Consider the following 22,705-nt stretch of genomic DNA (forward strand, 5'->3'; position numbering starts at 1 on the left):
GGTATTATTATGGGAAATCATTCACAGGTACGGCCTGCCAGAGATGCTGAGCTCTGACGATGGCCCACACTTTGTGGTGAAAGTAAACGAAGGGGTATGTAACGAACTAGCTATCAAGCAACAATTCCACTGTGTACACCACCCATGGGCCGCCAGTATAGTGGAAAGAGCCAATGAAACTCTGAAGAGTAAACTGGCCAGACTAACAGCGGAGACTGGACTCACTTGGTTGAAGGTCCGACCATTAGCCTGATTCCACATGAGGGTTACCCCACAGGGGAAAACAGGGTTGTCACCAGCTGAAATCATTTCTGGATGCCCCATGAGGACACCCTGGGAACAAAGTCTCAGGATTTAAGGCTAAATGAATAAGAATAAGGAACCTTGGTTCTCGAGGGAACTCTGATAAAGAAAAAGAGAGATGTATGACATGTATAAGAAACAGGGAGCAAATAAGGTACTAGAGGAGTATAAAAAGAGTAAGAAAATACTTAAGAAAGAAATCAGGAGGGCTAAAAGAAGACATGAGGTTGCTTTGGCAGTCAGGGTGAAGGATAATCCAAAGAGCTACATCAGGTATGTTAAGAGCAAAAGGATAGTAAGGGATAAAATTGGTCCTCTTGAAGATCGGAGTGGTTGGCTATGTATGGAACCGAAAGAAATGGGGGAGATCTTAAATGGTTTTTTTGCATCTGTATTTACTAAGGAAACTGGCATGGAGTCAATGGAAATAAGGCAAACCAGTATTGAGGTCATGGAACCTATACAGATAGAAGAGGAGGAGGTGCTTGCTATCTTGAGGCGAGTAGATAAATATCCAGGACCTGACAGGGTATTCCCTCAGACCTTGAAGGAGACTAGTGTTGAAATTGCAGGGGCCCGGGCAGATATATTTAAATGTTATCTACGGGTGAGGTGCCAGAGGATTGGAGGATAGCTCATGTTGTTCCATTGCTTAAAAAAGGCTCTAAAAGTAATTCTCAAAATTATAGGCTGGTAAGTTTGATGTCAGTCATGGGTAAAATATTGGAGGAGTACTAAGTGACAGAATCGACAATTATTCCGATAGACAGGGTCTTATTAGAGAGAGTCAACATGGCTTTGTGTGTGGTAGGTCATGTTTAACAAATCTTTTAGAGTGTTTTGAGGAGGTTACAAGGAAAGTGGATGAAGGCAAGGCAGTGGATGTTGTCTACATGGACTCCAGTAAGGCCTTTGACAAGGTCCCGCATGGGAGGTTAGGTAGTAAATTGGATTAGACATTGGCTCAATGGGAGAAGCCAGAGATTGGTAGTGGAGGATTGTTTCTCTGAGTGGAGGCCTGTGACTAGTGGTGTGCCACAGGGATCAGTGCTGGGTCCATTGTTATTTGTCATCTATATCAATGATGTGGATAATAATTTGGTAAATTGGATCAGCAAATTTGCTGATGATACAAAGATTGGAGGTACAGTGGACAGTGAGGAAGGTTTTCAAAGCTTGCAAAGGGATCTGGACCAGCTAGAAAAATGGGCTGAAAAATGGCAAATGGAGTTTAATACAGACAAGTGTGAGGTGTTGCACTTTGGAAGGAAAAACCAATGTAGAACAGATAAGGTAAATGGTGGGGCACTGAGGAGTGCAGTAGAACAGAGGGATCTAGGAATACTGATACAAAATTCCGTAAAAGTGGCATCACGGGTAGATAGGGTAGTAAAGAGAGCTTTTGGTACATTGGCCTTTATGAGTCAAAGTATTGAGTATAAGGATTGGAATGTTATGGTGAGGTTTTATAAGGCATTGGTGAGGCCGAATTTGGAGTATCGTGAGCAGCTCTGGTCACCGAATTACAGGAAGAATATTAATAAGGTCAAAAGAGTGCAGAGAAGGTTTATGAGGATGTTGTCGGGACTTGAGAAACTGAGTTACACAGAAAGGTTGAATAGTTTAGGACTTTATTCCTTGGAGTGTAGAAGAATGAGGGGAGACTTCATAGAGGTATATAAAATTATGATGGGTATAGATAAAGTGAATGCAAGCAGGCTTTATCCACTGAGGCTAGGGGAGAAAAAAACCAGAGGACACGGGTTAAGGGTGAAGGGCAAAAAGTTTAAAGGGAACATTGGGGGGGGGGGGGACTTCTTCACAACTGGTTCTGACAGAGGCATAACTGGTTCTTCTGCGCACATTCTGTCTCACTCCCAACTATTCCCTACCTTCCTTTGTGCATGTACGTAATGTCTAAAGGACCAGTGTTTGAGTAAATGAGACTCACCAAACTTTCTCCTGACTGAATCAATGGAAACCCTGAGTCAGATGGGTTCTCTCTAGTTGGTGCTCTCAGTCCTCGGGCTGGTTCACTTGTTGCTATTCCCTCGTCTTCAGTCGTGGTTTTTCTTCCAATAAATCTCTCACTGCAGGTCTAACTTTAACATGAAAGATAATGAAGCACATTAACATTACAAAGGAGAACCAAACATTTCTGCTTAATATTACTAGGAACAAAACTCACTGAAATTTAAACGCTGAAGGCAAATATAATGATCTCAGTGAACAATCTTTTATTGTCCCTCATATGTCACAAAACGATATGGGATAAGAAGGAGCCATCATTCAGTCATGGTAAGACATAAGACAAAGGAACAGAATTAGATGATTCGATCCATCTGGTCTGCCACACCACTCAACCATGGCTGATTTTTATTCCAACACCATATTCCTGCCTTCCTCCTGTAACCCTGAAGCTACTTAGCAGTCATGAATATATTAATCTCTGTCATAAATATACCCAAATCGCAGCCTCAACCAACCTCTGTGGCAACAAATTCCATAGATCAGACATCTTTTGGCAAAAAAAAATCTCAACTGAATTTTATTCTGTTTATTCTGACTGTGCTGTCAGATCACAGACTCTGTCTAATGGAAACATCCTCTCCATGTCCACTGTATCCAGGCTTTTCAGCATTCGGTAGGTTTACTTAACCATACATCCCTCCACCACCCCCACCGTCCCTCTGAAGTCCATCGAGCACAGGTCCAGAACCATCAAATGCTCCTCATACATAACGCTGATCATTCCTGAGATTATTCATGTAAACCTTGTTAGCAACAACTGTACTGAACACATTTCCAGGAATAACAGACAAATTGGTACCAGGATAATTTAAAGGGAAACGTTGTGCTTTCTTTACTGTTCTACTATCACATGTGCTGGCGCGTGGCCATGTGGTTAAGGTGTTGGTCTAGTGATCTGAAGGTTGCTAGTTCGAGCCTAGGCAGAGGCTGCGTGTATGTCCTTGAGCGACAACACCAGTGCCAAGCTGTATGGGTCCTAATGCCCTTCCCTTGGACAAAATCGGTGGTGTGGAGAGGGGAGACTTGCAGAGACTCTAACGGAGGCCTACAAACTATCACAGCCATTTTCATTTCCAGGTTAAAACAGGTCCATTTCATGAAATATAAACCAAGAAATAAAAAGAAACTGGAATTACCAGAAACACTCAGCAGGTAAGGAACAGATTACAATACAATTCAATTAATAACATTTCATCAGGTTGACTTCAAACATTTTCAGTTTTTAGTGCAGATCTCCAGCACAGCTGCCTGATTTTCACTGTGTGACAGTGAGGGGGGGGGGGATTTCCAAACACAGTTTGAACACCAAACTCAGGGTCTATTTCTACTGTTGTAAACACGGAACAGCCCATTTACTCACAGCCTCTCCCTGTGAGGATGGAATGGGAACTCATCCTCTCCTCAGATTGGCAGTCATTGCTTCCAAAGGAACTCCAGAAACAAACATCTGATCCCAGACCAGAAATACTCACTCAACACCTCACAAGCCCAAACAGCTCGATCCCTGGTTCCATTTTACCTGGATCAAAAACTATGATATCCGAGGACCCAACCTCACAATCACACAGCTGAATCTGCCACTCACTGACCCTGAGAGTCTCACACATTGTCCCCACATCTCACACTGGGTTGTGCAATCTAGGATTTCACCACAACCAATGTCCAGCTGCTCGAAGAAGGACATCCATCCAGCCCCATCTGTAGAAGCACTAACCAAAGTCAAAGCCAAAACACCGACAGTTCCATTTGCCTGGAATGCCGATCACAGTATTAGAGCCCAAGCACCAACTCTCCCAGTACTCTTTGCTGCCAGTAAAATGCTGCAGTGTGTCAGCCCGTCACTGTTCATAAACTAGCACCTCCACACCAATACACAACAGAACTGGGACCTGATGACCCTCCGGCATTCCAGCTGACAATAACCGATTCTGGAAATGACTCAGCGAGGCCAAAGGTACAAAAGAACACTTCACAATGAAGACAAGGGTTGGAAGAAAGTTTGCTGATGTATAACATTGAGGAGGTGGGATACAAGGCGGACTGCGGATGACCCAGATGGTTGATGTATATCACTGAAGCAGGGTTGGGGGGTGTGAGGAGACTGGACAGAGGTTGAACAAGATGAGCAGATGGAACCAGGTGGGAGAAGGGATCAAGGACAATCACTGATGGTCCTCCAGCAACACATAGGTACGGAATGAATAGTACATACTATTGTACAGAAGATTCTAAAATGACAGAATTAGCAAAAATAACAAGAACTTTGCCAGATATACTTTGACCCTCACCAAAATTTTATCAACACAACATAGAAAGTTTCGCATCCGGACACTTCATGCTTTGCATGGTAACTACTCTGCCCGTGACTGCGAGGAACTGGTAAGACCTTTGGATCCAGATCAGCACATCCCAGAAACCATTCTCCCCCCTAGACTTCCCAGTCCCTCGGTAAAGCAGGCAGTGAAATCAAAGATCCCCACAACCTGGGACGTTCTCCTTTCTCACCCACCCCAGTCCGGGAGAAGACACAACAGCCATAAAGCTCCAGGACAAATGTGAGGAGCCTCAGGAAACGAGGCGAGTTCGGGGAAGTTAACGGGACTCAGTGGCCGACATCAGATTTCCCCAACACAACATGGAGGATGCGTGACCACACACCTGGAGATTGTGAACATGCACAAAGAGATCGTTAGATCTATGGTTAAATGGAAGGGGCAAACGTGATCGATGGGGACTAACACCCCATGCATAGACTCCAACTTCCCAGCATTCTGTGGAAATAAACAGACGCCCCTCATATCTCCTCTCACCTTAAATGTGTCAGACATTTCAAACCCTCAGGAAAAAATATACCCTCTGTCCACTCTATCTATTCCTCTCGTAATCTGATAAACGTCCATCCAGTCTCACCCCAGCCTGCGCCGCTCTGGAGAAAACAACACAAGTTTGTCCAGTCTCTCGTTACAGCTCATGCCCTCTAATCCAGGGAGTATCCTGGTGAACCTCTTCTGCGCCCTCTCCAAAGCCCCGACATCCTTCCGAGAATGGGGGCGACAAGAACTGTATGAAACACTTCAGATGTGGGCTGACAAGTTTTACAAAGCTGCAACACAACTTCATGACTTTTGAACTCAGTGCTTCAACTAATTAAGACAACCATGCCATTTGCCTTCTTAACCACCCGATCAATCTGTGCAGTCGCCTTCAGGGAGCTATGAACTTGGAGTCTAAGATCCCTCTGATCATCGACACTGTTCAAGATTTTGCATTTAACACTGTACTGTCTCATACATTCAGGGGTGCAGTGCTACCAGAGCTCACCGGAGAGCCGCTCCGACACCTCTGTAAAAAGTTCAAAATAAACATGCACGGAATTTAACAAGCCCGGATATTAAATAGAGGGAATTTTACGGAAGCGGGGGTGTTGGCTGGTGGGGAAAAATACCACTAATAACATTAGGATACTTGATCGTTTTTGGTGAAATCCTGGAGCTGTGACTGTTTTTAATTTAGGTATTTGTGAAATTCCTTCTCGCTCGACCCGTTGTCCTAGGAAGCAGGGAAATACCTGTACACAAATGTGAACATTCTTCCGCTCTTTCCAATGGTTAACATTGGATACCAGGAAGGAGCTATATTAAGCAAGGAATGAACATGGAAACCCAAGTTTAAAAGTCAAAAACAATGAAAGAAAAATTCACTGCTCGCTCATCTTCGGCCTGATTTTAATGAAATATTCAAGGTAATCATCCAAAATCTTCTTCTACACCTGGATAAATTTAGTTTTGTTTTGGAAGCCAAATGGAAAAAAAAAAGTCTAGGCTACAAGCTAGTTTTACGTCATTTCATATCATTAGTAGCTGATTAACTCCTTGGCCTCGCTCCACCAACTGTAGCTGATGGGAAAGAGGCTCTTTTTCTCTTTGTGTTGATAGAAAAAAGAGTAATTTAGTGAGGCAATGAACGAGATGAAATGCATTTCCAAACCTCCCAAATGGTTGCACTCCTCCCGTTAACATTTGTCACTTCCAAAATACAATATTTTCTATTTGTATAGTTGCGATAATAATTTATGTAAAGATTCAAGCTTCTTTAACTTTTTATATATTTAAACACTAAACAGGATGTATAAAGGTCGAACCATGTAACACCTGACGTGTGAGGATATTTTGAGTATCGACACTCTCAGGTAAACTTCAATATATTGAGAAAGGGATGGAGCAGTGGACCCAGAGTGAAGTGATAAGCAGGTGAGAGGTCGTAAAACGACAGAGAGGATGAGAGGGAGTGGGAGGGAGGGGTGTGAGGTAAATTTGTTCACCAGAAGGGGAAATCGATATTCATGCCATCAGGTTGGGTGGGGGCACCCAGACAGAATATAAGTTGCTGATCCTGCACCCTGAGGGTGGCCTCATCTTGGCAAGGGATGGGATGACTCATCGGAACGGGAATGGGAATCGGAATTGAAATGTTTGGACACCGGGAAGTCCCGCTCGGAGTGGATAGTTCAAAGGTAAATTTATTATCAAAGCAGGTATTCATAAATAACGCTGTTTTTTTCTTCTCCAGAGAACCACGAAACAAAGAAAGCATGAAAGTCGTTCAGAGAGATGTTATGTACTCATGACTCGTGACAGTGGTACCCTTGTCACGTGACTGGGGTTGAAGCTATACTGGACTTGAGGTAATGGTATTGTGATGGTGGAGTGACGTCATTTTCCTGCCAGTAGAGATCATGTGACAGGTTTTTTTTACAGGGTATAAAAGGAGGACCCCTCCCTGTGAGGAGGGGCAGTTCGTGGCTGGATTTGCCATGTTGACTTCATGCCACTGCGTGATTTAATATTATGATGCAGTTTAGTTGAAAGATGAAGTTTTATCTAACGCCTGAAGTTTAAAAGGTCATTGCCAGCAGTTTCTTTACAATACTGCTAGCTGAGAATCAGTGGAGAGTGAAGATCGGAGTTTGGGAGTTAAAGATTGAGGAGAATCGATTTTCGACGGTGAAACGGGTTCGACCTTGTTTGATCCTAATTCGGAAGGATTTCGTTGACTATTCTCGTGTTAATCCCTGGGATTCCAGAAAGCATTGAGAATAGTGTGGTAAAGGAAAGCTCAGTGCCTTTAAGCCGCTTCGTTTCATAAAATACTTCATGGGAAAAGTTCGACTTCTGGGACTGAAGAAAAACGACGTGAAAGAGTATTTAAATCGTCTTAAAAAGTCTCTCCTTTTAAATGGACTGTGAGCATTTCGAACTTTTGGCAATACTACTTTAAAGAACTGTTCTTGCAACATCGCTTTAAGGACTGTAAGCTTCATTGCTTTAAGAACTGTTTAAGCTGCCGCACAGCAGTTGATTTCCAGTTACGTTAGTGTTTTGGTTCCTTTTATAACCATATAACCATATAACAATCACAGCACAGAAACAGGCCATTCCGGCCCTCCTAGTCTGTGCCGAACTCTTAATCTCACCTAGTCCCACCTACCCGCACTCAGCCCATAACCCTCCACTCCTTTCCTGTCCATATACCTATCCAATTTTACCTTAAATGACACAACTGAACTGGCCTCTACTACTTCTACAGGAAGCTCATTCCACACAGCTATCACTCTCTGAGTAAAGAAATACCCCATCGTGTTTCCCTTAAACTTTTGCCCCCTAACTCTCAAATCATGTCCTCTCGTTTGAATCTCCCCTACTCTCAATGGAAACAGCCTATTCACGTCAACTCTATCTATCCCTCTCAACATTTTAAATACCTCGATCAAATCCCCCCTCAACCTTCTACGCTCCAATGAATAGAGACCTAACTTGTCCAACCTTTCTCTGTAACTTAAGTGCTGAAACCCAGGTAACATCCTGGTAAATCGTCTCTGCACCCTCTCTAATTTATTGATATCTTTCCTATAATTCGGTGACCAGAACTGTACACAATATTCCAAATTTGGCCTTACCAATGCCTTGTACAATTTTAACATTACATCCCAACTTCTGTACTCAATGCTCTGATTTATAAAGGCCAGCATTCCAAAAGCCTTCTTCACCACCCTATCTACCCTTTTGGGGGGTTTGTTTTCAGTATTTAATAAACCTGTTATTTGTTATAAAAACTCCTTGCCTAACTCATATATTTATTGTTGCCTGAATCCGTAACATAAATATGGGGCTGCGTCCGGATTGGATCATTTGAGTTTAAATGCTTGTTGAATTTTGAGTCGGTGTTTTGGAAACGGGGAATACTCGATTCTTTTGTTTGATTGGCTTCTGAGTGGTATTCGGCAACGATGAATATTGATGAGTTTCTGGCTTCGCCAGGCGCGGAGTTGTTAGCGAAGGCGAAAAAAACTGCGGTATCTGAGATAGCTAGTAAATTACAACTTAAAGGTATTTTGCAGACTACATCTAAGGCTGTAATACAGAGAAAAATCGTGTCACACTATGTGGATTCGGGTGTTTTTGATGAATCAACTTTAGAGTCATTTCCAATAAGTAATATAGAGATGCAGTTGCAAATTGAACAAATGAGAAAGTGCAGTGCAGATAGACATATGGTGCAGGGTCACGTTGAGTTACATTGTGAGGCCGAGTCCATTTTATCATTCATTTGGCTTATAACTGCAGACAGGAAACCGTCCTTCAGCCTGGTGGTACACCAGGTACACCTTTAAGGCTTTTGTATCTCTTCCCCGATGGGGGAGCGGGTTTAGAGCAAGAATATCCAGGTTATGAGCTTCTTTGTGTACATGGCCTGCTTTTCCGAGGGAGGGGAAGTGTAGGGAGAGTCCATGGAGTGGAGGCTTGTTTATCTGATGTTCTCTGCAGTTCCTTGCAGTCATGGGCAGAGCAGTAGCCATACGAAGGCGTGAAGTATCGACAAGGAGCTCAGAGACCTCGGCCTTCACCCTGCCTTGTGTAGCTGGATCCTGGACTTCCTGTCAGATCGCCGGCAGGTGGTAAGAGTGGGCTCCATCTCCTCTGTCTCTCTGACCCTCAGGACACATACCCCACAGGGTTGTCTCTTTGGCCCCCTCCTTTACTCTCTCTGCACCCATGACTTGTGTAGCCACCCACAGCTCCAATCTGCTAATTAAATTTGCTGAGAATACTACATTGATTGGCCTAATCTCAAATAATAACTTTCAATCGATCAAATGCCTCCTGACAAGGTTCAGTCCAAACAAACTTTTCACCCTTCTTCAGGAGATTGGTCAGAGGAAGAGCGATAGCAGCAAAGTTCTTACAGAACTTACGATAATATCCATCCATTCCCAGAAACCTTCTAAGAGCCTTCTTAGAGGTCAGTATAGGAACTTGAGAAATTGCCTGGACTTTTGCCTGAACAGGAGCCAACTTGCTTTGACCTACAACATAGCCAAGACATGTCACAGAGGCATGGCCATATTCACTCTTAGCCAAGTTAACTGTAAGGCTGGCCTGGGAAAGCCTGTCAAACAGCTTTTCTACTGAAGAGATATGCTCTTCCCAAGTGTCACTCCCTGTGACTAAGTCATCAATATAGGTATCTGTGTGTTCTAACCCTCGAATTACAGAATCAATCATTCTCTGGAATGTTCCTGGAGCATTTTTCTTTCCAAAAGGCAAAACATTGTATTCATACAACCCAGATGGTGTCACAAATGCAGAACTTTCTCTACCTCTGTCCGTCAATGGAACACACCAATACCCTGTCAACAGATTAATCTTTGTAAGAAATTAGCTATTCCAACCTTATCAATGCCATCATCTACCCTAGGGACAGGATAGGCATCTGTTTTTGTTACCGCATTTATCTTCCCATAATCAGTGCCTCTGAGACCTACTGAATCTGTTTCCACATTTACAACAATTGCTTAGCCAATTTATATTTTCTACGTTCATGCGATATGGGTGTTGTTTAATCAGTTTGGCTTGACCAATATCTGCGTCATGTACTGAGACCGTGGTTTGCTTGGGAACATCGGGAAATAAATCTTTAAACTTCAGAATTAATTCCTTCAGCTGTTGTTGTTGCTTTGGCTGCAGATGAGCCAACCTGTTATCAATGTTTTCCAGAACAACCGAGTTCATTAGCCTAACTGGGACAATGTTTGGCTTGTGAAAAGTCTCAGACGAGTCAATTGTTTCATTCTCAGGGTTGCCAGATTCATATATTTTGACAACAACACTCACAGATGGTGCCTGATTGTCAAAATAAGGCTTTATCATATTTATGTCTACTAGCTGTGTTAGTTTACCTCGGTCGTGTGTTGTAATAACATAATTCACATCATTAAATTGAGAGACTATTTCATATGGTCTATTGAATTTCACCTGAAGTGGATTCGTCAACATAAGGCAAGCACCTTATCCCCCACCCGGTATTTTCTTTCGCAACCCTGCTTCTCAAACCAACACTTCATTTTGTTTTGAGAAATCTTTTAAGTTTTGTCTCGCTAGACTACAGAATTGGTGTAGTTTATTTTTGAACTTTAAAACATAGTCTAACAAGTTAACATGTACATCCCCATCAATCCACCGCTCCTTTTACAAGGTCAAAGCTCACCTCACTCTGCGACCAAATACAAGTTCAAATGGAGTAAAGCCCAATGATTCCTGAACTGACTCTCTTACTGCGAACAAAAGTCGTTTCCATTTTCAACACAGTATGTCTTAATCATTGTTTTGGGGGTAGAGTGAAATCTTTCTAAAGCCGCTTGTGATTCCGGATGGTATGTAGATGATGTAATTTGTTTTGCTCCCAGTTCATAAACTACCTGCTGGAATAACCCAGATGTAAAATTACTTCCTTGATCAGACTGGATTTCTTGAGGCAAATCGAATAAAGTAAAAAAAAAACTCGGTAAGCGCCTTCGACACAGTTTTAGCTTTAATATTTCTGAGAGGTATTGCCTCTGGGAATCTGGATGCAGTACACATAATAGTTAGCAGATACTGATGGCCAGCTTTAGTCTTTGGCAATGGGCCAACACAAAGCACTATAACTTTGGAAAACGGTTCACCGAATGCAGGTATAGGCTGGAGTGGGGCCACTGGGATGACCTGATTAGGTTTAGCCAAAACTTGACAAGTGTGACAAATCCCAGCATTAATTTCTGGTTTACCCTGGTTATCCCTGCTACTCTTTTCAAAACTCTTATTCAGGGTAAACATAACCTTATGAGTTAAAGCAAACTGATCTGCTAATCTAGCAGACTCCTGCATAGTGGCAGCATAATTTCCATCTAAATACGTCTTTATGTCATCAGGCACGCACTTTTTGAATTCTTCAATTAAAACCAATTCTTTCAAGCTGTTAAAATCATCATTTACATTTTTATATGTGCACCAGCGGGAAATACACACAAATTTCTCATAAGCAAATTGCATATAAGTCTGGTTCACAGATTTCTTCAAATTTCTAAACTTTTGCCTGTATGCTTCTGGGACCAACTCATAAGCTTTGATCACAGCCTGTTTCACTAGGTCATAATGTGTGGTGCATGGCCAGCTGGTTAAAGTGTTGAACTAGCGATCTGAAGGTCATGATTTCGAGCCTCAGCCAAGGCAGCGTGAGTGTCTTTGAGCAAAGCACTGAACCACACACTGCTCCTGCACGTTTATAGCCCAGTGGCGATGATTGGTGCAGAATAAATAATCAGCTGCTTCATCAACTGTCAAAGCAGAATACGCATGCTAAGCCTGCCCCTTAATTAGACTTTATGAGACAATTTCCTGTCTGTTTTTCTGCCTCTCTAGCCTCAAACTGCCTCTGACAATCCGCAGCCTCTGCATTTGATTTTTCTCACTTGCACTGGAGCTCAAGCTCACTAGGTTTACTTTCAGGAAACACCTCCAACTCCTCCACTTTAAACACTCCCTCAGATACATAATGTTCAGCTGTTACACTCTGCATCTGCGCCCTCCTCATTGTCGATTTCACTTTAGCAAGTTTTAACCTTTCAGCAATACTCAACAACTCAACCCTTTTGGCGTCCCCTAATGCCTCAGAGGCTGGCGCTTCCTGACATTGATCAACATCCATTGCTGCAAATTTTCCACACAGAAATAAATCAAAAGAGATTTCCCCAATGAAATCGATAATTAATCAATCCTCAAATTTGATCATATCTCAGATGCAGTCCCCATTTTGTTACGAACTGTAACGCTTCAGAAACAAACCAGCAGCAACAGACTACTAATGGAGACTGTTTATGATGCGAACCACAATCCTTATTAGTATCCACTTATAATATAGTAACTTAAGTAATTTAAACAAAAGTTAACAGTGTTATGTGTATATATGTGTGTAAATATAACTCCCAAACTATTGAGCTCGGGGGAAACAAGGCTTGGAGTCTTCAAATGGTAAAGTATGAAAGTTCAGTTCATCCACAAAATAAGTGATGAGAGAGATATTTGTAATTCAGGGTAAATGTCGAGAGAAGGCAGTTATGTCGAACAGCAAGGGAGATGAGGCTGAGAACAGAGCTATGGTGGAAATCTTTGTCACATGGTACAAGCAGAATCATCTGCAGCTTAATGTGAAAAAGACTAAGGAGCTAGTGGTGGACCTGAGGAGGGCTAAGGCACCAGTGACCCCTGTTTCCATCCAAGGGGACAGTGTGGACATGGTGGAGGATTACAAATACCTGGGGATACGAATTAACAATAAACTGGACTGCTCAAAGAACACTCAGGCTGTCTACAAGAAGGGTCAGAGCCGTCTCTATTTCCTGAGGAGACTGAGGTCCTTTGACATCTACCAGACGATGCTGAGGATGTTCTACGAGGCTGTGGTGACCAGTGCTATCATGTTTGCTGTTGTGTGCTGGGGCAGCAGGCTGAGGGTAGCAGACACCAACAGAATCAACAAACTCATTCGTAAGGCCAGTGATGTTCTGGGGGTGGAACTGCACTCTCTGACGGTGGTGTCTGAAAAGAGGATGCTGTCCAAGTTGCATGCCATCTTGGACAATGTCTCCCATCTGCTCCATAATGTACTGGTTAGGCACAGGAGTACATTCAGCCAGAGACTCATTCCACTCAGATGTAACACTGAGCGTCACAGGAAGTCACTCCTGCCTGTGGCCATCAAACTTTTCTAATCTTCCCTTGGAGTGTCAGACACCCTGAGCCAATAGGCTGGTCCTGTACTTATTTCCACTTGCAAAGATTAACTTATTATTATTTAATTATTGATGGTTTTATATTGCTATATTTCTACACTATTCTTGGTTGGTGCGGCTGTAACGAAACTCAATTTCCCTCAGGATCAATAAATTACGTCTGTCTGTCTGTTCTACAGGTTACACAGTGTTAAAATGAGAGAACAGTAGCTGTAGATTTTATCCGTCATCTTTACAAATCTACATACGAATTATCACCAAAAGTGACTTGTCATGAGGGGTATCATCTTCAAATGAATGACCACATCACACCCAGGCAAGGGTTAACACATAAGTGGTCTCCACAGGATATCCCAAATCAGATCCGCTCCTACGGATCAAATGAGGTGACAACCACACATTCGATGTACGGTGAATGGATAATTAACCCACCCTTGTGGGCAAAGGAAAGTTCTAAACAGTGACCTTTGGCCACTAGTTCCCTGGTTTCAATCCTTCCATTTTTCATCCGTCTCCATCTGACTCTGAGTGTCTGTGTCCTCAGTTAAAACTAAACAAGCTGCAAGCAATGTAAACAAGCTGCAAGTCAGACTGATTCACCTTCTTAATCTCTCTTAAAATGACAGTCCATATCAAACGAAACCTAGGGATTCATAACAATGGCCACTCCCCACTATGAACTGACTTGTGTTCCAGTATTTGGGATGACTGAGTGAATCCTTTCCCACAGACTGAGCAGGTGAACGGCTTCTCCCCAGTGTGAACTTGCTGATGTCTCTGTAAGTTAGCTAACCGAGTGAATCTCTTCCCACAGACTGAGCAGGTGAACGGCTTCTCCCCAGTGTGAACTCGCTGATGACTATGTAGGTTGGATGAGTGAGCGAATCTCTTCCCACATTCTGAGCAGGTGAACGGCTTCTTCCCAATGTGAACTCGATGATGTCTCTGTAGATTGGATGACTGAGTGAATCTCATCCCACATTCTGAGCAGGTGAACGGCTTCTCCCCAGTGTGAACTCGCTGATGTACCAGTAAGGTGTATGACTCAGTGAATCCTTTCCCACATTCTGAGCAGGTGAAAGGCCACTCCCCAGTGTGAACTTGCTGGTGTGCCAGTAGTTGAGATGACCGAGTGAATCCCTTCCCACACTCTGAGCAGGTGAATGGCCTCTCTCCAGTGTGAACTCGCTGATGACTATGTAGGTTGGATGAGTGAGCGAATCTCTTCCCACATTCTGAGCAGGTGAATGGCTTCTCCCCAGTGTGAACTCGCTGATGACTCTGTAGATGGGATATCTGTCTGAATCCCTTCCCACATTCTGAGCAGGTGAACGGCTTCTCCCCAGTGTGAACTCGCTGATGACTCTGTAAGGTGGATGACTCAGTGAATCTCTTCCCACAGACTGAGCAGGTGAACGGTTTCTCCCCAGTGTGAACTCGCTGATGTACCAGTAAGGTGGATGACCGAGTGAATCCCTTCCCACACTCTGAGCAGGTGAACAGCCTCTCCCCAGTGTGAACTCGCTGGTGAGCCATTAGGTCAGATGACTGAGTGAATCCTTTCCCAGATATTCAGCAGATGACAGCCACTGCCCGGTGTGAACTGAATGTTGTGTCCACAGGTGGGAAGACTGACTGAATCCTTTCTCACACACAGAACAGGTGAATGGCCTTGCCCAGTGTGAACTTGCTGATGTACCTTCAATTGTGATAACCGAGTGAATCCATTCCCACTGTTCGAGCAGGTGAACAGCCTTTCTCCTGTGTAAAATGACGGGTTGCCAGTTGGTCAAATGACTGAGTGAATCCCTCCCCACAGTCTGAGCAGGAAGGATGGTCGATTGAATCCCTTGCTCCACTTCTTAAATATCTGGACAGAGACAACCAAACTGGTGTGCCGTGTTTGAACTTCCTGGAGACAAATTCCTTCTTGTTTTTAACCTGTAAAAAGATTTACAAAATCCATCAATGGGTGTAGGACAACATTTCAGATGAGATTACTTGAGTTACCAAGGTTTGATCTGGTATCACACTGTTACAGTGAAGTTCTACCCAGGTTGGACAGAGAAATCATCTCCTGACTGGGCAGAGTGCTGGTATCTGGAATGACCATCAATTCCAGAATGCTGTTCCTGTTTCTATAAGAATGGGGCATTTCTGCCATCTCCAATTTGTACCTTGGCTGAGTTGGACTCTCTCCATTGGTATTATTCCCTGTTCCTGCTGAGCTGCATGGGTGCCTGGACCCACAGTAACTGAAACAGCCTCACGCAATTCGCCTTTCTTGATGTGCATCTGGGATTTTCTTTTATGTATTATTAACTTAAAGTGCCACAGTTTTAATGCCATATAAAGAATTCCTGTTGAGGTGAATGGTTGGTCCGCACAGCCGTTAAAATGACAGAGTGAACTTTTGTAATACTTCACATTCTTGTAGAAAATTACAACACAGAAACATGCCCTTTGGGCCATCTAGTCTTGTGCTGAACTATTTAATCTGCCCACTCCCATACCTTTACCATGCAGGTACCTACATGAACCTCTGAAATGTTGAAATCGAGCTTGCATGCACAACTTGAGCTGGCTGCTCATTCCACACCCGGATGACTGTCTGTGTGAAGAAGTTTCCCCTCATGTTCACCTTAACATTTCACCTTTCACCCTTAACTCATGGCCTCTGGTTGTAGTCCCACCCCATCTCAGTGGTAAAAGCGAGCTTGCATTTACACTATCTATGCCCCTCTATCACAATCAAATCTCCCCTCAATCTCCTACAGTCCAAGGAATAAAGTCCTGACCTGTTCAATCTTTCCTTATAACCCAAGTACTCCAGACCTGGCAACATCCTTGTTAATTTTCTCTGAACTCTTTCAAAGTCCTTACATCTTTCCTGTAGGTTGGTGACCAAAACTGCACTCAGTACTCCAAATTAGGCCTCACCAATGTCTTCTACAAGTCAACATAACATCCATCTATTGTTGTCAGTACTTTTGTTCATGAAGGCCATTGGGCTAAAATCTTCCCTTCCGTCTCTATCTAACTGTGATACCACTTTCAGTGAATTAAGGACTTTCTTCTACAAGAGGTCCCTTTCATCTACAACACTCCTCTGTGCCCGACCAGTCACTGTGAAAGACCTCCCTTGGTAGGTCAGACCAAAGTGCAACAACTCACACTTGTCTGCATTAAATTCCATTTTCCATTTCTCAAACCATTTTGCCAGCTGGTCCAGATCGCACTGCAAGTTTAAATGCTTTTTTGGCATTGACTTGATGGGACAAATAGCCAGTTTCTTTACTGAACTTCTCCATGTTTCTATGGCAGAGAAGCTGGCCAAACTTGTTTGGAAGGGGAAGGGTAGGAGTGACAATTGAGCAGCAGTGGCTGGAGTTTCTGGAGCAATTCGGGGCCTGAGTGATTCCACAGAAGTGGAAGCATTAGAAAGACAGGAGGACACAACTGTGGTTAAAATGAGAAGCCAAAGCCAACATAAATGTCAAAGAGAGGGTAAACAAAAGAACAAAAACTATTCGGAAGCTTTGAGAAACCAAAAGAAGACAACAAAAAAAGTCAGCTGAGCTCAGTGCGTGGAATCATGACTTGTAGTCATTAATGGGTCTCGGTAGCACCCAACAGTCTGAGGCATTTGGAGGAACAAAATATACGAGGCTTCAATTTCTCTTCAAAAGCAAGGTTCCCTGGACCAGTTACCTTTCAACTTTCATTTTGGCAGGCACATACAAACTCTACACCCTCAAAAATTCACATCTGAAGGCCTCCCACTTACATGTACTCCTTTGCCAGGAAACAACCTGTCCCAAACCACACTTGTCAGATCCTTTCTGATACCATCAAAATTGACCTTTCTCCAATTTAGAATCTCAACCCGTGGTCCAGACCTCTCTTTTTCCATATTTACTTTGAATCTCATGGCATTATGATCACTAATTTCTGTCACCAGCCCTGATCAATTCCTAACAGCTTATTGCACACTTCTACATAGGAATTCTACGTATTGATTAAGGGCACATTTGACAAAATCTACCTCATCTAGTCCTTTACAGTTTAGGAGTCCCAGTCAATAAATGGAAAGTTAAAATCATTTACTGAATCAACCTTTTTGTTTATTGGCATGGTCTGCAATCTCTTTACAAATTTGTTCCTCTAAATCCCTCAGGCTGTTGGCTGCAACCAAGTCCGAATATTGGTTACAATATCATAATTCCTTGTCTTGAGCTCATCAGGCTTTCCTACGATGCTTCTTGCATTGTGATATACACAGCTCAGCACATTCATTGCACCAGTCTCAAACATCTAACTGCTGAATCTATCTATGATCTGAACATCTGACTGGTGTCAAGGAAACAAACCCTCCGTCATTGTCACAAAAACAAAGGAGCTGATTGTGGACGACAGGAGGAATGGAGACAGGATAACCCCCATTGACATCAATGGATACTGGGTTAAGAAGGTGAACAGCTTTAAGTTCCTCGGCATAAACATCACAAAGCACCTTACATTGTCTGTACATACCGGCTGTGTTGTGAAAGGAGCACAGCAGTACCTCTGTCACCTCAGATAGTTGAAAAAGTTGGGGATGGGGACCAAAATCCTGAGGACTTTCTACAGGGACACAATTGAGAGCATCCTGACTGGCTGCATCACTGCCTGGTATGGGAATTGTATTTCCCTTAATTGCAGGAAACTGCAGAGAGTGTTGCGAACAGCCCAGCACATCCGTAGTGGTGAACTTTCCACTATTCAGTACATTTACACAGACAGGTGTATAAAAAGGGCCCAAAGGATATCAGGGACCAAATTCACCACAACCACAAACTGTTCCTGCTGCCACCATCCAGGAAATGGTACCACAGCAAAAGGACCAACAGGCTCCGGGACATCATCTTCCACCAGGCCATCAGACTGATTAATTCATGCTGATACAATTGCATTTCGATGTAATATTGACTGTCCTATGTACAAACGATCTATTATAAATTACCATAAATTACACATTGTACATTTAGATGGAGACATAACATAAAGATTTCTACTCCTCATGTTTATGAAGTATGTATCTAATAAAGTCAATTCAATTCAATTCACCCTCTCCATTATCTGTTTGCTCATTCTGGCTCCCATTCCCCTTGCAGCTTATTTTAACCACATCACCCGTTCAACCCACACTAGCACTAGCATGCCTTACCACTTGGATATCAGTCCCCTCTTGTTCTGTTCCCCTAACTAATGAATCCCCTATCACCCCTTTGACTTTTCTCTGTCAGGTAATCCCCTTCACCACCAGTTTCTAAAGTGGTCTACCTTTTGTTATGTTTCATGGGCACAAGAGTACTCTGCAATGTCTTTTTAACCTCATTCCCCTTCCTGACTCTCTCCCAGTTTCCTGTGTCCTGCACCTTGGGTGTAACTCACCTCTCTTCATGTCATATCTATCACCCCCTCCAACTCCTGGATGATCCGGAAATCATCCATTTCAGGTTCCAACTCCTTAACGTGCAGGGTGCACATCTTGTATGTGAGGACATCAGGGACACTGGAGGTCTGACCACCTTCCCACCAAAGTCCCCTCTAATTTGTAATGACCAGTGTGCACATAAATCATGTACTGTGCACTTTTTTTAACTCAGTGACATGTGCACAGTGAATTTTATACAGAGAGGTAATCGTTTTCACAGCTAGCAAATCACTGTTGATAAGTACTTTGATCTCCCCTGGGTTTGATCGAGTTCATCTGCACTCTCACACAACCTATGTAGCAGGCCTGTAACGGGTAATGAAGGATTTTCTCACCAAAGCTTTTTCATATTGTCCATATGTGGTTTGCTTGCTAAATTATGCTTTAAAAAGTCAGATTTGCAAATATTACTCCACTTCTTCCAACTTACAAATTCTCCAGCACCTCTTGCATTGCCACAATACACACAGGTAACACCAGTTTCTATATTGGGCATAAATATTTCCCCTGAACCCTCCTGACGAATTGAGGGTATATAAAAAATTCATTTTGAACCTGTGTAACCTCTGGCTAAAAGAATAATTGGGAGTGAATAGGAATTTTGAACTGAAGTGAACTCAGTCTTCAGCGTTTAGCTAAGACAGACTCATTGCCAGTTCTCTGTGGCTTGCAGAGAGACACATTGAGAGCTGATAATATTATACATTGTATCCTCGTTTGAGTAAAGGGAGGAGGACTCACTGATAAGGACAGGAATTAACATCTGTTGTAATTAAGTCAGGGCCTTGCAAAGGGAATAACTGATAAGGACTGGACAGTACATCCATCTATAATTAAAACCATTTAGCAAACTCTGTTATCTAAGTAATTAAGTTTTGCATCAACACACTTAGTGGGCGTGCCAGTTCAAATAACATCTTGCAATATTAATGTATGGGATGTACTATGTATAAATATACGGCTGTAACCTAAGTCATTCGACTTGTCAGAAGGTGGCAGTGCTTACGTGCCTTCCCTTTGACAACTGGGACTCAAACTCCTGCAGGCATTTGAATGCACAATAAACCATGGTGTCGATAAGAAGCTGGTCTCCTGAGTTTTATTCAGATTCAACTTTAACATTTGGCATCACGAACAGGGTCCCAATATAGGGAGTGCCAAGCAGACGGGCTGAGTAACAAGCTGGACCACTCTGGGGACTGCGGAGACCGAATGGAAGCCCAATGGGTATTTTAAATTTGTCACTCACCGTTAGTTCCTTTGGACGTACGGTGCCTCACCCAAGGCTGATCAGATACCTTGACAGGATCGGGAAAGAAATTGTTGGGAGATTTGTATAAGGTAGGCAAAATTTTACTAAGTGGCCAGGAGGCAGACATGCCAGGTAAATTCATCATTTAAGCAGGAGGTGCCAGCCGGGTAAATTTATCTCATTGTTAATTGAGCAGGAGGCTTTGAGCCCAATAAATTACTTAGAGACCATCGGTCAATTGCAGTCGATTGATACTAGTGGGCCAGCAGCAGCCCGACACAATTTGTGTGAGAGTTCTCCAGACAAGGAAAAATATTTGTGAATGTTGAGTGCAGTGCTGAATAAGAAATTGGGGAACAAAATGTGGCCACGGACGGGGGAGGGTGCAGGAGCCTGGGTTATTACCTCATGAGAACAAGCAGTAAATTTGATTTGGAAAAAGAACTGAGGAAAGAAGTGGAAATTGTTGAAAAGGGAATGGAAGGGAAAGGCAGATGTAAAGCGGAACTTTGCCGGCTATGCCACTGGTGGCATAGTGGCTTCAGCGTTGGACTTCGAGGCGAGAGGTCCCGAGTTCGAATCCAGCCGACTCCCTTGCACACTTTCATCTGTGCTGGGTTAGAGCTGGTGAACAAAACAACTCACCCAGCAGAAGGCAATGGCAAACTACTGCTGTAACTTGCCTTGTACATGATTTCCCAACACCACACAGTGGCGTGAAAGGAAATCCTCGGCTAACTGGAAAAAATTCTGGATGTGACCTACCTTTAAAGTGGAACAGTATATTATCAGCAAGTTGGAGGAATAATGCATGTGATAAAGGGATAGAGTAGTGATCACCAACCATTTTAAGCCCAAGATCCCCTACCTTGGCCTTTGTAAAATGCAAGATCGACCCAGATCAATTAGTTACACGCATGCGCACCAGGGCAGAAAAAACCGGAAGTAAAACCCCACAACCTGGAAGTAGAAATAATGTATAAACACTGGGGCACCCGCCCCTTTTTTGCACCGCAGACCGGTTTAATATTGACAATATTCTTGCGGACCGGCCGACAGGGGATGGGGTGGGTGGGGTTGTTAAACACGATAGGAATACAGTGATACGGGAAGCATGTTCCTTATGTCCAGTCTATTCTGTAATTTAGTTTATGTGGCTCTCGGCACTTAGCTTCTGTCCCGCGCTGCTCATGTTTTCTCCGCTGAAAAAACTCAACACATTTGCATTTAAGTGCAGGGTGCTTGGACTAGGGGTACCGAAGCAGTTTTGAGGGCTTCATTGCCTCACTGGACAGCCTCCTGCCCGCCCACCGCCAGATGACTTGGCTTGGTTTGGTTGGTCGTGGGTCGGGTGAGAGGACAACGTCAGGGCCGGAGGTCCCTGTGCCGGGGCCGCGGCAGTCACAGTCCGGAGAGAGTGACCAACCGAGCAAGGAGTGTGACAGGGCATGAACCCGCCCCCCCTTGTAGGACCTATCAGCCAACAAAAGTTTGTTTCAGTAGATCACAGCACGGTAGCTGCTCTGATACCTATGAAACACTGAGCCCGAATTAGGTCGTCTGCGAATATTTTAGCACCGGATTCCCCATAAACATTCAGTGTGCTAAACAGGTTTAGAGGCAGCACTCCAGGCCAGTAGTGACGGCACTTCCCACCGGCCGCCCGAGGCCAACTGGCGATCTCTGGCATGAGGGTGTCACTGCGGTTAGGCGACTGATGACCTCGCGTGCACTCAAGTTCAACAGTGGGCTGACAGGGAATGAGGAAAGGTGCAGCTGACTCATGTTGTTTCCTCGCGGCCCAGTGGTTGGGGACACTGTGTAGTTACACGCATGTAGAAAGAATGGAACTAAAACCCCACAACCCGGAAACAATCTTTCAACAGTATTTGTGTATTTATTTTTCTTAGTTTTTGGGATCTACTGGAAAAGTCTCAAAGATAGACTAGTCGATAGCAATCGACAGGTTGGCGACCACTAGGATAGAGGTAAGTACTGCAGAAGGAACACCAAAGGTTGGGAGACGTTAAAAACAGAGCATGAATGGATGGATGGGCGCCAAAAACGACAGCAGGAAAAGCAACGTAAGCAAACCAAAGCTGGCCTACATAGGAGAGAAGGGCAGGAATGTCAGTCTAAAGTTAGAACTGATAGGGAAACACGGGATCCCGAACCCGTGTCTGGCATATCGACCCTGTATGAGTTTTGTGGCCTGCTACAGCACTTTCGCAGGAGACCAAGCCTTTAATGATGGGAAGCTGTCCCCCCAATTTAATGCCCTACTGCTCCAATGCTTAGCAACTAAGTTAGCCAACATCATTAACAAATAATATGGATTGGCCTGACAATGACCAAAATCGAATGCAACGAGCTTTGACATATCATTGGAACAGGGCTTTTGAATGCCAATCAACCCCGAAGGGAACTAATATTACAGGTGAATGGAGACTGCCTCTGTCTGTCGATGGAGTAGCACTAATTCTGTGCTGCTCTTAGTTTTCTCTCCCGCTCACAACTTAAATTTTGAATTTCAAAT

At 43.6% G+C, this 22,705-nt stretch overlaps 1 long non-coding RNA gene across 1 annotated transcript in view; it reads right to left on the reverse strand.

Moving 5' to 3' along the window:
• LOC140722655 (uncharacterized) overlaps window positions 1-22,705 on the reverse strand; it is a 54,389-nt gene that overhangs the window by 22,410 nt on the left and 9,274 nt on the right. Inside the window, exon 2 of the long non-coding RNA XR_012097707.1 lies at window positions 2,255-2,405. This is a non-coding gene — a long non-coding RNA (uncharacterized lncRNA). The remainder of the gene's footprint in view (window positions 1-2,254; window positions 2,406-22,705) is intronic.

Source organism: Hemitrygon akajei, unplaced genomic scaffold (genome assembly GCF_048418815.1).
Source record: "Hemitrygon akajei unplaced genomic scaffold, sHemAka1.3 Scf000082, whole genome shotgun sequence".
Lineage (NCBI taxonomy): Eukaryota > Metazoa > Chordata > Chondrichthyes > Myliobatiformes > Dasyatidae > Hemitrygon > Hemitrygon akajei.